The following is a 10,765-nucleotide window of genomic DNA, read 5'->3' on the forward strand; positions in this document are numbered from 1 at the left end:
TAAAATTTTGTTAAAGTTATGGGCGTAAATTAAAAGAAAACATGAGCCACGCAACTTTGCGGATTAATATGTACGATGTTGTCATTTGTTCTGTTGTGGAACGCGTCACGAGCTTATTCTATGCGAACGCCAATGTCACTACAGAATGAGCACAGATGAGTAGTTGATCCTGCCTCTTTAAAATACGCTTTCTCAGCAAAACATTGAGAGGAGACTATCAAGCACTTGTTTTAAACCAATTTTGATCGGAATATGATTCGAACTGTCTACGATTTGCTTCAAAACTACGAGCGAAGCGCATAGAAACGGGTTCGAATCTCGCGCTGACGTGCTTTCGTATGGAATGTACGTGGATAGCAACGCGCGTAGCAACGACAACGAAAAAGTTGGAAAAAGCGCGCACACTACCTTATTTGGGCAAAGTGTGCCTGGGCGTGATACGGCAACTTATTACACACCTGTAAGAGCGCTTTTTCCCATAGGTTTACATGGGTACGTGAATCTAGGTATATGATATGATTCGGATATGTGACATGCATACTTTTGTAAGTAAGTGAAACAGTAGTGAAAGTCCCCGTACAGAAGACTGAATATACAACAAGTCAAAACACAAATGAAGAAGGGTTTATGATTCCGTGATAACTATAGATATACGTTCAAAATTGCTAATGAAGGGAATATTATTAACTCGGCTAAGATTTCTTAGCTCTGATAACAAAGTATCCAATACAATAAATTATGTAACAAGCCATCTAACTCTATGCTGTATACACCAAGTGCCCGATTTGCGAAAAAGTGACCTTTAAACCAAGCCGTGCAGGAAGTGGGGTTGAGTGGGAGAGAAATTACCATGTGAGGAGGCCAATCTCTGTTGAAGTTCCCTGTTCTTTTCCTTTGTATTATAAGTAGTGTTTATAAAACATGTTGTACCGATCCACTGTCTCAATCAGACCATAGTGGTTTTCAAAGTCTACGTTGGGCAATGAAAATATAGTCGTGGTAAGTAAGTTTTCCAACTTTACCTACACTTTGGAGACTTGGCTCACTTCATTTATGAATCCTTGTAAGTGCTAATCGAAGTGAAAATCATGGGATATATCTATCTACTATACGTATGTTATGATATCAATCTGACGTTGGATAAGGGCTGTGGGTATTTCAAAAATTCAAGCTAAATTCTAACTTCCACATACATAAGATTCCCATGACGGTGATAAACTATGCTGACGCCACAACCCACACCAATTAAGTATTCATAACATGACCGGCGCAAACGTGCGGGTGTAAACAATAGGTTAAAATAAGAATAAAAGGGACTAAAAATCTACGTTTTGGAGGATCGACGGAGGAGCATCGACGGAGGAGCATCGACGTAGGAGGAGAATCCTGACGACCTGAAGACCACGCAGAACAAGACAACTGCTGGACGCTCCTCTCCTCCATGATTTAGACATCTTGCTTTCCGCTACCCCCGCACTATTTTGTTAACTAGGCAATTTTAGGCAGTAGTTTGCGTAAGTGCTCGAGTTAGCTTATTTTTGTCATATCGTAAAGGAAAAGAAGCTGGATCTGACGACGAGTGCTTAGATGTATAACTGGAACTTATTTATTAAATACGGAACCATAATTGGGCCTACAGGCCCACTCGCTGATACATGAGTCTTAGTTGGTCCTAGTTCCTAGTTCTGAGTGAATGTCCTGTCTCGGTCACTCCACAAGAGAGTGACCGTGGTTATCGGTCCTCCAGTTCTCCTCCAGTTCTCCTCCTTTTTTTTCTGAGTTAGTGTGTTCTATTTTATACAGTATCTTGGCTATGTCGGATGCCGACGCCATAAAGAATATAATAAGAAAATGCTTTGATTTACCGACATTAGAAAAGATTACAAAAGTAGAAATTATCACTTGCCCGTGCGTGGCTTGCTACAATTCTTTTGTTTCAAACCCACGCTATGAATAAATTAAAATGATAACAACGGCTCAATATTACGATTGGTTGAAACACAATAGAACATGGGGGTAGTACGCAGAATACCTCCATGAAAAAAATAAGTTACTGGGTAATTCTTTTAAATGTGTAAATGAGCGAGATCATGTTGTCGATACTGTGCTGGTATTTCGTGGCGCCAGCATTGTTAGAGTCCAAACAAAGAAACGTTGCAGCTTGATCATTCGCGTCCAAGAACGCTAATGTATTATGAGCGTGGAATATTAATATTCTGTGCGCCAATTTGGAAGATTATGACATGGGCCAATTTCGAAATAGAAAATGACCTCATTTTCAAAATAATACGTCCGTTCCCTCTGAGTTGAGAATATGACAAAGTACATTTCTTTAAAAGAAAGTCTGAAACACGTGTGATTTATGATCATTAAATGCATGATCGCTATTAACCTTAAAAAATAATCCTCGCGTCTTTGGCGGGTAATAATTGGGCTCGTCTGGCCTCGAAGAATAATAGTAAAGAGCGTGTAGGCATTTGGATGGCGGACTTTGTGCGTCTTCTTGTGACCATCTCTTGGTTTGCCGTCAGCATTAGAATAGATAAAGCCTGTTCGTAAATCTTACTTACAAGAAAAACACGCTGGCTTAGCGTAAAACGGAAATAGAGACCAAGCATTGGTGTTCCAAAAATCTTTGCAAAAAATGGCTTTCAAATAGATCCTCATTTGTACGGAAACGTGTGATTTAAAGTGTATGAAATGATATTTTGTTGGACTAAACACTGTTAAAGTTTTGAGAGAAGCAAAAAATGAACGTTTTCAGATTTGGGCATTCAGCGAAAGTAAAACAATTGAATTTCATACAAAGGGAAATTTGCATAACTAAAGGCACGAGTTGACAATGAGAGGCAACGTAAAAAAAATACACAACGGTAACTAAAAAATTAAAGAAAAAATATACAACACATGATGTAGATAAAATTCACATTGCAATAGCATACTGAATCGTGAAACATAGAATTTTGCTTCTGAGGGTGTGACATCAGGCAGTATGATGGAGCCGGCCGTTACCCCGCACACTACGAGATCTCACACAATAAAATCACAGCAAATGTCAATGTGTCACTCAACAGCTGATAAAAACAATTAAGAAAAGTCACAGTTATAACAAAAATACAAGTATAAATACTTTTGTAATGTACGTTCTTTAAATAAAAACAGTAAAGTAAAATGATTTTTGTATTTTTTGTTCGTTCATTTTGAGTCCTTGTTTCTTTAGTCAGTTATTTTATTCTCATGGTTATTTGTTCTTAGCGCACAAAGAAAATGTCTTTACGTTTTTGTCCGTAAGGTAATCTTTTACTTCTTTGTGTAGCTTGAGTTCAGTTTCTTTTTCTGGCGCTTGTATAGATCGTTTCAATTGGTTCTGTGTCCTATCAAAACTGGTTGGTTTGTAGAGTTACCGAGGTTGGTTAATTTCCTTTCAGTAATTCTATTCAGCGATCTCGTCGTTTGAAAATTTTCTCACAGTGATTACATACAAACGCAAGTTTCGAAATGACAATATAATCGAAAAATTGAAAGCCAAGAATCGTACTCAAAAATTTCCTTCTTTCCCAACCCGCTTGAATTGCGTTATAATATTTAAGTATTCCATCCCGCGTGTGTAGTAGGCTCGAAGATTTGCTATGTGTTACTTTGTCGTAGATATGCGATTAACGAGCCTTTTAAAAAAATTAAAAAGAAATCAGAGAGCATATTCTAGTCCTCACATTAATCGAAAATACAATCATTTAAACAAACCTATCATTCTAAATTTCAAACTTACTGATCGCATCATAGAATTACTGCATGGTTGTTGTTGATCGTTGATTATGGGTGGCCCGTTTCTCGTCACAGGAGTGGATTCCTCGTCTTCAAGATGTCCTTCTTCGGGGAATTGCTCGATGTGAATCTTCAAGTTTATAGTTTGTTGGCTCGCCATATCGCAAACCTTCCATTCATCAGTGCTATGTACAAGTTGCAAGATCTCGCCAACATCACAGGCGACACAACCTATAACAGTCCATTGAGGGCTGAACTCCCAGACATAAAGGTAGTCCAACAAAACTGGCAAAATACCTTAACACGTGAAAGGACTTTGCAATTGGATCTTAAACGAGTTGCCCTATCCCATAACCGTCAAACTAAATTCTTCGCTTCAGCGATTGATGAATTGGCTTATCTAACAAAGCCAAACTACGAATTGTTCGATTCACCACTTTCCTACTTGGCACAATTCTTTTTTTCCGACCGCAATTTTTGCTGTCATAACGGCAATTGCTTTTGTATTTTTATTTTTTAAGCTCAGAAAATTGCATATGCAAGTCGGAAAATTAACAATTTTACTCAGTCACATTCCGAAAACAAAAGCGTCCCCTATATTATACCTCCCTCAAACATCCATCGCTCCACCACATCTTCCTATTGAAGATGTGACTTCTTCTTATTTCGATCATTTCACCTATATAAAATGCATTATTGCTCTCACGATTACAATGACCATACTATATATGTCCAAACAACTCTTTATAAGTTGAAAGTATTTTTATTTCCTAGAACATTTCTTCAGAGTTCAGGTTCTTTTATTTTCTTAGAAATTTCTACTATGTCTGATTCAGTAACATTGTGCCTACAGCATATTGCAATCGCCCCAAATAGAGTGAAGCACATGGCTAGAAAGCCAATCTGCTCTATGGAGGTCAAATCTGGTCTATTTCGGTCCTTCTTGCACGTGGAATGGCGTGCACCAAAATTAATCATCGACGATGACACTATTTTTACCATTCCACTGCCTTCAAAAATTCAAATACCCCTTGGCATGTCTTCTACATGTCGGAAAATCTTAGATACGGGATGTACTATTCGTTTATTGATCGGGAATAAACCCGTTTTTGTCGAGATTCCACTCTTCAACACTCTCGACCCTTCGATTGCGGATCTTTTGACTTAAAACATGACGTTGACACTTTCTGTATATTCGCTTTCAAAGATCTTTTTACTTAAAGAACCATGTCACTCTCTGTATTCGATTTTAAAGACATTTTTTTTTACGAACAATTTACGATGTATTCTCAATGTATATACTTCTACTAATGTAATTTCTGTCTTCTCAAAGCTACACGAGAAGAGGATTTCTATCATTTTTTTAGTATAGGCAACAACAAAAAAACAAAAAAAAAACAAAAAAAAAAATAAAAAATAGCTAGCACCAGTCCAGTGATACAATCAATCCGCGACCACGCACGAGACGACTCCAGAAACCACCATCTCTGTATCCTGGACTGCACTTCATGTATAGTTAGATTTGTTGCCTCGACATGTAAACTTACAGATTTTTTTTTTCTCGAGCACTTACTTCTTTCATGGAGTGAGGTCACTCCATTAGCTGAGGAACGCCCATGTTATGATATCAATCTGACGTTGGATAAGGGCTGTGGGTATTTCAAAATTCAAGCTAAATTCTAACTTCCACATACATAAGATTCCCCATGACGGTGATAAACTATGCTGACGCCACAGCCCACACCAATTAAGTATTCATAACATGACTGGCGCAAACGTGCGGGTGTAAACAATAGGTTAAAATAAGAATAAAAGGGACTAAAAAGTTACGTTTGAGGAGGATCGACGGAGGAGCATCGACGGAGGAGCATCGACGCAGGAGGAGAATCCTGACGACCTGAAGACCACGCAGAACAAGACAACTGCTGGACGCTCCTCTCCTCCATGATTTAGACATCTTGCTTTCCGCTACCCCCGCACTATTTTGTTAACTAGGCAATTTTAGGCAGTAGTTTACGTAAGTGCTCGAGTTAGCTTATTTTATTAAATTTTACACATTTCATTTTGCATCATAAATTTCCAGTGTTCGTGTCGGTCTATTCGGATGTCAGCACGATTCTGTAAAGGTACCTCCCAGCCCAGTCTTAGCCAAGCGAGTTAGCCCTACCAAGTGAGTGAAATTCCCCCATATATTCCCCCGCTCAAAACCTCTCCCGCGTGACACGTAGGTGAAAAATGTTTATCTCTGCGGCCACACCGTACCGTTCTCGCAAGCCTCAGCAGTATTCCTTGTCAACGATGCTACCCAATGCTACGCTACGCCTCCAGGACCAAGTTATTTACATAGGAAACAAAAACGCACAACTATTATACAGCTGGCGATGTGCAGCGGCTCGGAAGGTTATATCTGGCTGGTATATTGTCATTATACACAGCAGCCCATGATGGAGTTTGCCACCATGGCTGTTCTCTACCAGATTGACCGTTGCCTCGTAACTTTGCTCAATAACATAGCCTATTGTACAAGGATCGGGATGCAAGATATTTTTGCGGCTATATATATTATTCAGCGAAAGTTGTCATAGGATGGATGGAAGGCCCAGCTAAAACCTTGTCACTTCCGGTCTGAAATCCGTTTGATCTCCATCTTAACCTTCTCATTAAATAAATAATTTTCCGCATGAACGACGAATATCAAACCTGCGTTACAATGGCTCCTAAAAGTCACACTAATCCGTATGAATTTATGGCTCAGACTACAACAACAACTGCGAATGTAACAACAAAATTGTCCGAATTTTAGGCAGCGTTGTCCGATGTCGCCTGCATGCACGTATATTTAGTAACAAACCTGAAATCGCGATCAGCGCTATTGTTAGCGTGGTAAACAGAGAGAGAGAGAGAGAGAGGGGGGGGGGGGGGCACGACTTTACTCCGGAATTCTGTAGAGATTAACATCCACGTATATCAACGCATGCAGTCAAAAAAACCTACCATCTTCATGCCTTTGACGTAAAATATCCAATTTTGAGACGCGTTAATCGTTATACAATCCCACTTTTGGCCCCAAACTCCTGGTTGCGTATGTTAAAACATCGGCGATATTATCAAGTTAGACTGAGAACTTTTGTCTTAGACTAGTTTATTTCGATCTCATGAATATTCATTACATGCGTAGTGGTATCACTCAGAGATTCTGCTTGTAATATGTCTTCCGGCCTTGATGGAATGTAGCTCGTTGGTTGGTGTCTGGGTGATTTTCTGTGGAGTTTGGAATTATATTTTGCCTCTGGTTACCTAATGTGCTTATTTCAGGTTGTTTACTCATTAAAATTGGTAGTTTATGCTAGTTTTGTCCGATATCGCATGATCTTGGCTGGTTTCCAGGTTGTTTGCCTGGTTTATAAGTACTGGTGCAATAAACACCGACAAATAACACAAATTATCATGTACCTCAAGCCATGTTCCTGTGTAACGCTATTGAAAAAAACGCAAAAAGGCCCTGGTGTAACAATATGTCTTATCACGCCTAGGCACACTTCGCCAAAATATGGTCAAGCGCGTGCATTTCAGAACTAGCTTCATTCGTTTTAATGCGCGCGTTGCTATCAGCAGACATTCCAGTCATACACAAAGCCAGCGTGAGATTCGAACATCGTCTCCTCATTCTGATCGTACGGGCGACAGTGAATTCGAAGTTTAGCGAAACCGGGTGATTTCACACTTGAGGTTTCATATTTAAAACAAGTGTTAACTGAGCATGCTATCGATGATGTTTGCGTTTTTGGAAGATTTGAAGTAAACTTATTAGTCACGCCAGCGGCTTAGTGACTACACATGCGCAGGTTCATAGTATAATATGCAAGCAACCGGAAGTGTATCCAACTGAGTTCATGGGCGCCGCCATGCTTTTGAGCGCTTGTAAAAGAAACAAATAGGAAATGTGCAACATATTATATTTTTAAACGCCATTTATAAAATATATCACTGTCATTTCTTACTTAATATCATTCTCCATCTCGTCAATGATAAAAGATATCGTCTTTAAAGATAGAAAAATAGAGAAAAAAGTCCTGAATATGAACGATGACAAAGGCTGAGTATGCTGGGAATTAATATTTTGCGCCCTCTGTGTCGCCCAGATTCAAGTACATGGTCATTTCTTTGCTAACTCCTCACAAATTTTAAAGGCACGATATTTCTTTGAATCGAACATTTTGCTGATGATCGCATCTTGCTGCGGATGTTATGTAATATGATAGTTTACACCAAGTCATTCTTCTTACACCTGGATTTCCGCCTTTTTCTAGTTGATATACGTAATACACGTTGCTCTACAAATTCTACAGGTAAACAAATAACGTCATACTGTGCTGTATATCAATACGCGATAGGATGTGGCGATCGTTTTTCAGGAAAAATAAATAAAAATGGGGATAAATGATTCATATCGCATGTATCTTCTTTCCCAACCATGACCCAAATACTATACCTTTTTCCTTTGCAAAAATCCTGGCAATAACCGATTCATTCTATCTGTCCGTCTGCATTTCTGCGACTTCTGGTATAGGTAACATTGCAGAATTCTCTTGTCCCCGCGAAATAAAATCTCGCGCGCCAGTTGACACATTCTATGTGACAATGAACAATAAAGATACGCACATGAATTGTCCTTTCCCCTTCCATGAAAAGAACATTTGGAAGTGCAAATCAAGCGCGAAATTATCATGTGAACTTGATTCTCCCAAACTCGTCTAGGATATTGAAAATATAATCTGTTGACAGACTTGTGAACAATCTTAACACCTCAAAACGTTTGAACAGTGATTGGGCATTACGTACATGTAGGTACACGGTTACTACGGCTGTCCTTTGCCTACATTAAGGGAGTGTTCAGTTATTGTGGTCGGGATGGGCCAGCAAATTCTTCCTGTGCATCAATCAAAATACGTGAACCTCTTCCCATCGCACCGAAAAATTGATGACCCCCCTTTTGAGATGACAAAAACTTCAAGAGCCCCTCCATTACTTTAGTAAAGCTGCACTCACAAACAGCTCTTCAGGGGGAAGGGGCGATAGCATCCAAAAAAGTTCTCAGATTTCTTTTTGAAATGACCCTCTATCAAGCTCACAATGCGTTGAAATCTCCCCTTCTGGCTTGCTATGTTTTTAAAATTACCCTGAAAGGGATCGCACAGAAATTACAGATGGTTGCAATTTTTTTGCCAGCAATTTTGAAGGGTCATGAAATTTCATGTTTGTCTTTTCGAGAGGGTCACCAGTTTTTGCACCACTATTAGAAGGTATATTTGGCTGATATAGTGCTCGTCCTTAAAATATAAAATCATAATACATGGGAGTCTATTGGGCAAACTAATAACATTTTCCCATAAAAAACAATTTATACTTGTACATTTACTTATGTTTCGTTTAATAATTCATGTAAAGGTACTTTGCTTGAAGTAGCAGGTAAAAAGTGCACGTGTGTACACAAACATTTTCATATTTGGAGTTCATTGATAATGTTGATTCATATATCATGGCAGTCTATGAGAAAACTATGCATAAAACTTTTTTAATATAAAACTAGCAATATATGTGCATTTATAGATGTTTGATTATTGACATAAATATACTTCATTGGAATAGGATTGTTACTCGTATGTGAAAGCTGATTTTGGAATTTCACCAAAAAATTTATATAAGCTTACTTTACATGGGAGTCCTATTACAAAATTGTGGAACATTTTTTTCCAATGTAAAACTTGCTAAACTTGTGCATAGCGGTACATAGACGTTGCATAATTGACATAATTGTACTTTATTAAAATACGATAGTTACAAGGGCATATGTTTTCAAGAAATTTGATTTCGGAATTTCACCGAAAATGTTCATCCATTATACATAGGCGTCAATGAGAAAAATGTGGATAATTATTTCCCTCAATTTTGCATATATAGACGTTAGATAATTGACATTATTGTAATTGATTAGAATAGGGTGGTTGCAAGCTCACATGTCAAGAAATTTTATCATGAGAAAACCCCTTACCACAAACTCTGTTGCTAGACACTCATTACAATAAAAAATACAGAAGTGCGGACAACGTTTGCTATCCAATAAACACCATGTGTTTTTGTAGGTAAACAAGCATGTTTACAAACATGTGCAGGGGGAGTGGTAACTATCCGTGGCAAAACGCGTCCAACGTTTTCCTTTGATCTCGTTTTTAAATGTAAAAAGGAATAAAGACACTTTTATGTTTTTCATTAAAAGGTCTTCAGAAGATAACTGTTCTTAAGCTCATTTTCATTAGGTTGTTACTCATTCCGAAAAAATTATAACATAATTAGGGTCCCCCCTCTCACCAAATGGGGGTCTAATTGCGTCCATTCGTTTTATCGTGACTGCATGTTAAGTACTTAAATCACTAGACACTCCAAACAAAAATGTTCGAGTGTCTATGCCTAGGGAAAAGAACACACGAAAATGTGGTGTTTTTGAGTTTTCGTTTTCAAATTATCTCTTTCTCTTTCAGTGTTAAAGTATGCGTGTTCTATCCAAAGTACATGAACTGTACGCACATTTAATTACTTAGGTTTGCTACAATGTAACAATTAATTGCCGAACTTGTTATATTTGTCCAAATAATTCGCGCCACTTTTGTTTACGCAGACATTGTGCTACTTAAAATTGAGTTCCCGCCAAATTGAAAAAATAAGCACTGTTTTCAACAGATTGCAAAAGGTGGTACAACTAACCTTTTGAGGTATCTTTTAAAAATGTTCTCGAACTAATCTGGGGTGCAAACGTATGCAGGGTGTTCCTTAAAGTGGTAACTTCCAGGGGTATTTTTAGACATTTCGGCAAACAACTAATTTGCTCAACGCGGAAAAAAATTTACAGTACGGTTGGATAGGAAGTGGCTGGCTGTCTGACGTTGGTGGCGCGGTGTGTTACCATGATATTCGAATAAAGTCAATGTTCTAATTGTTTTGG

Source organism: Ptychodera flava, chromosome 7, assembly GCF_041260155.1.
Source record: "Ptychodera flava strain L36383 chromosome 7, AS_Pfla_20210202, whole genome shotgun sequence".
NCBI lineage: Eukaryota > Metazoa > Hemichordata > Enteropneusta > Ptychoderidae > Ptychodera > Ptychodera flava.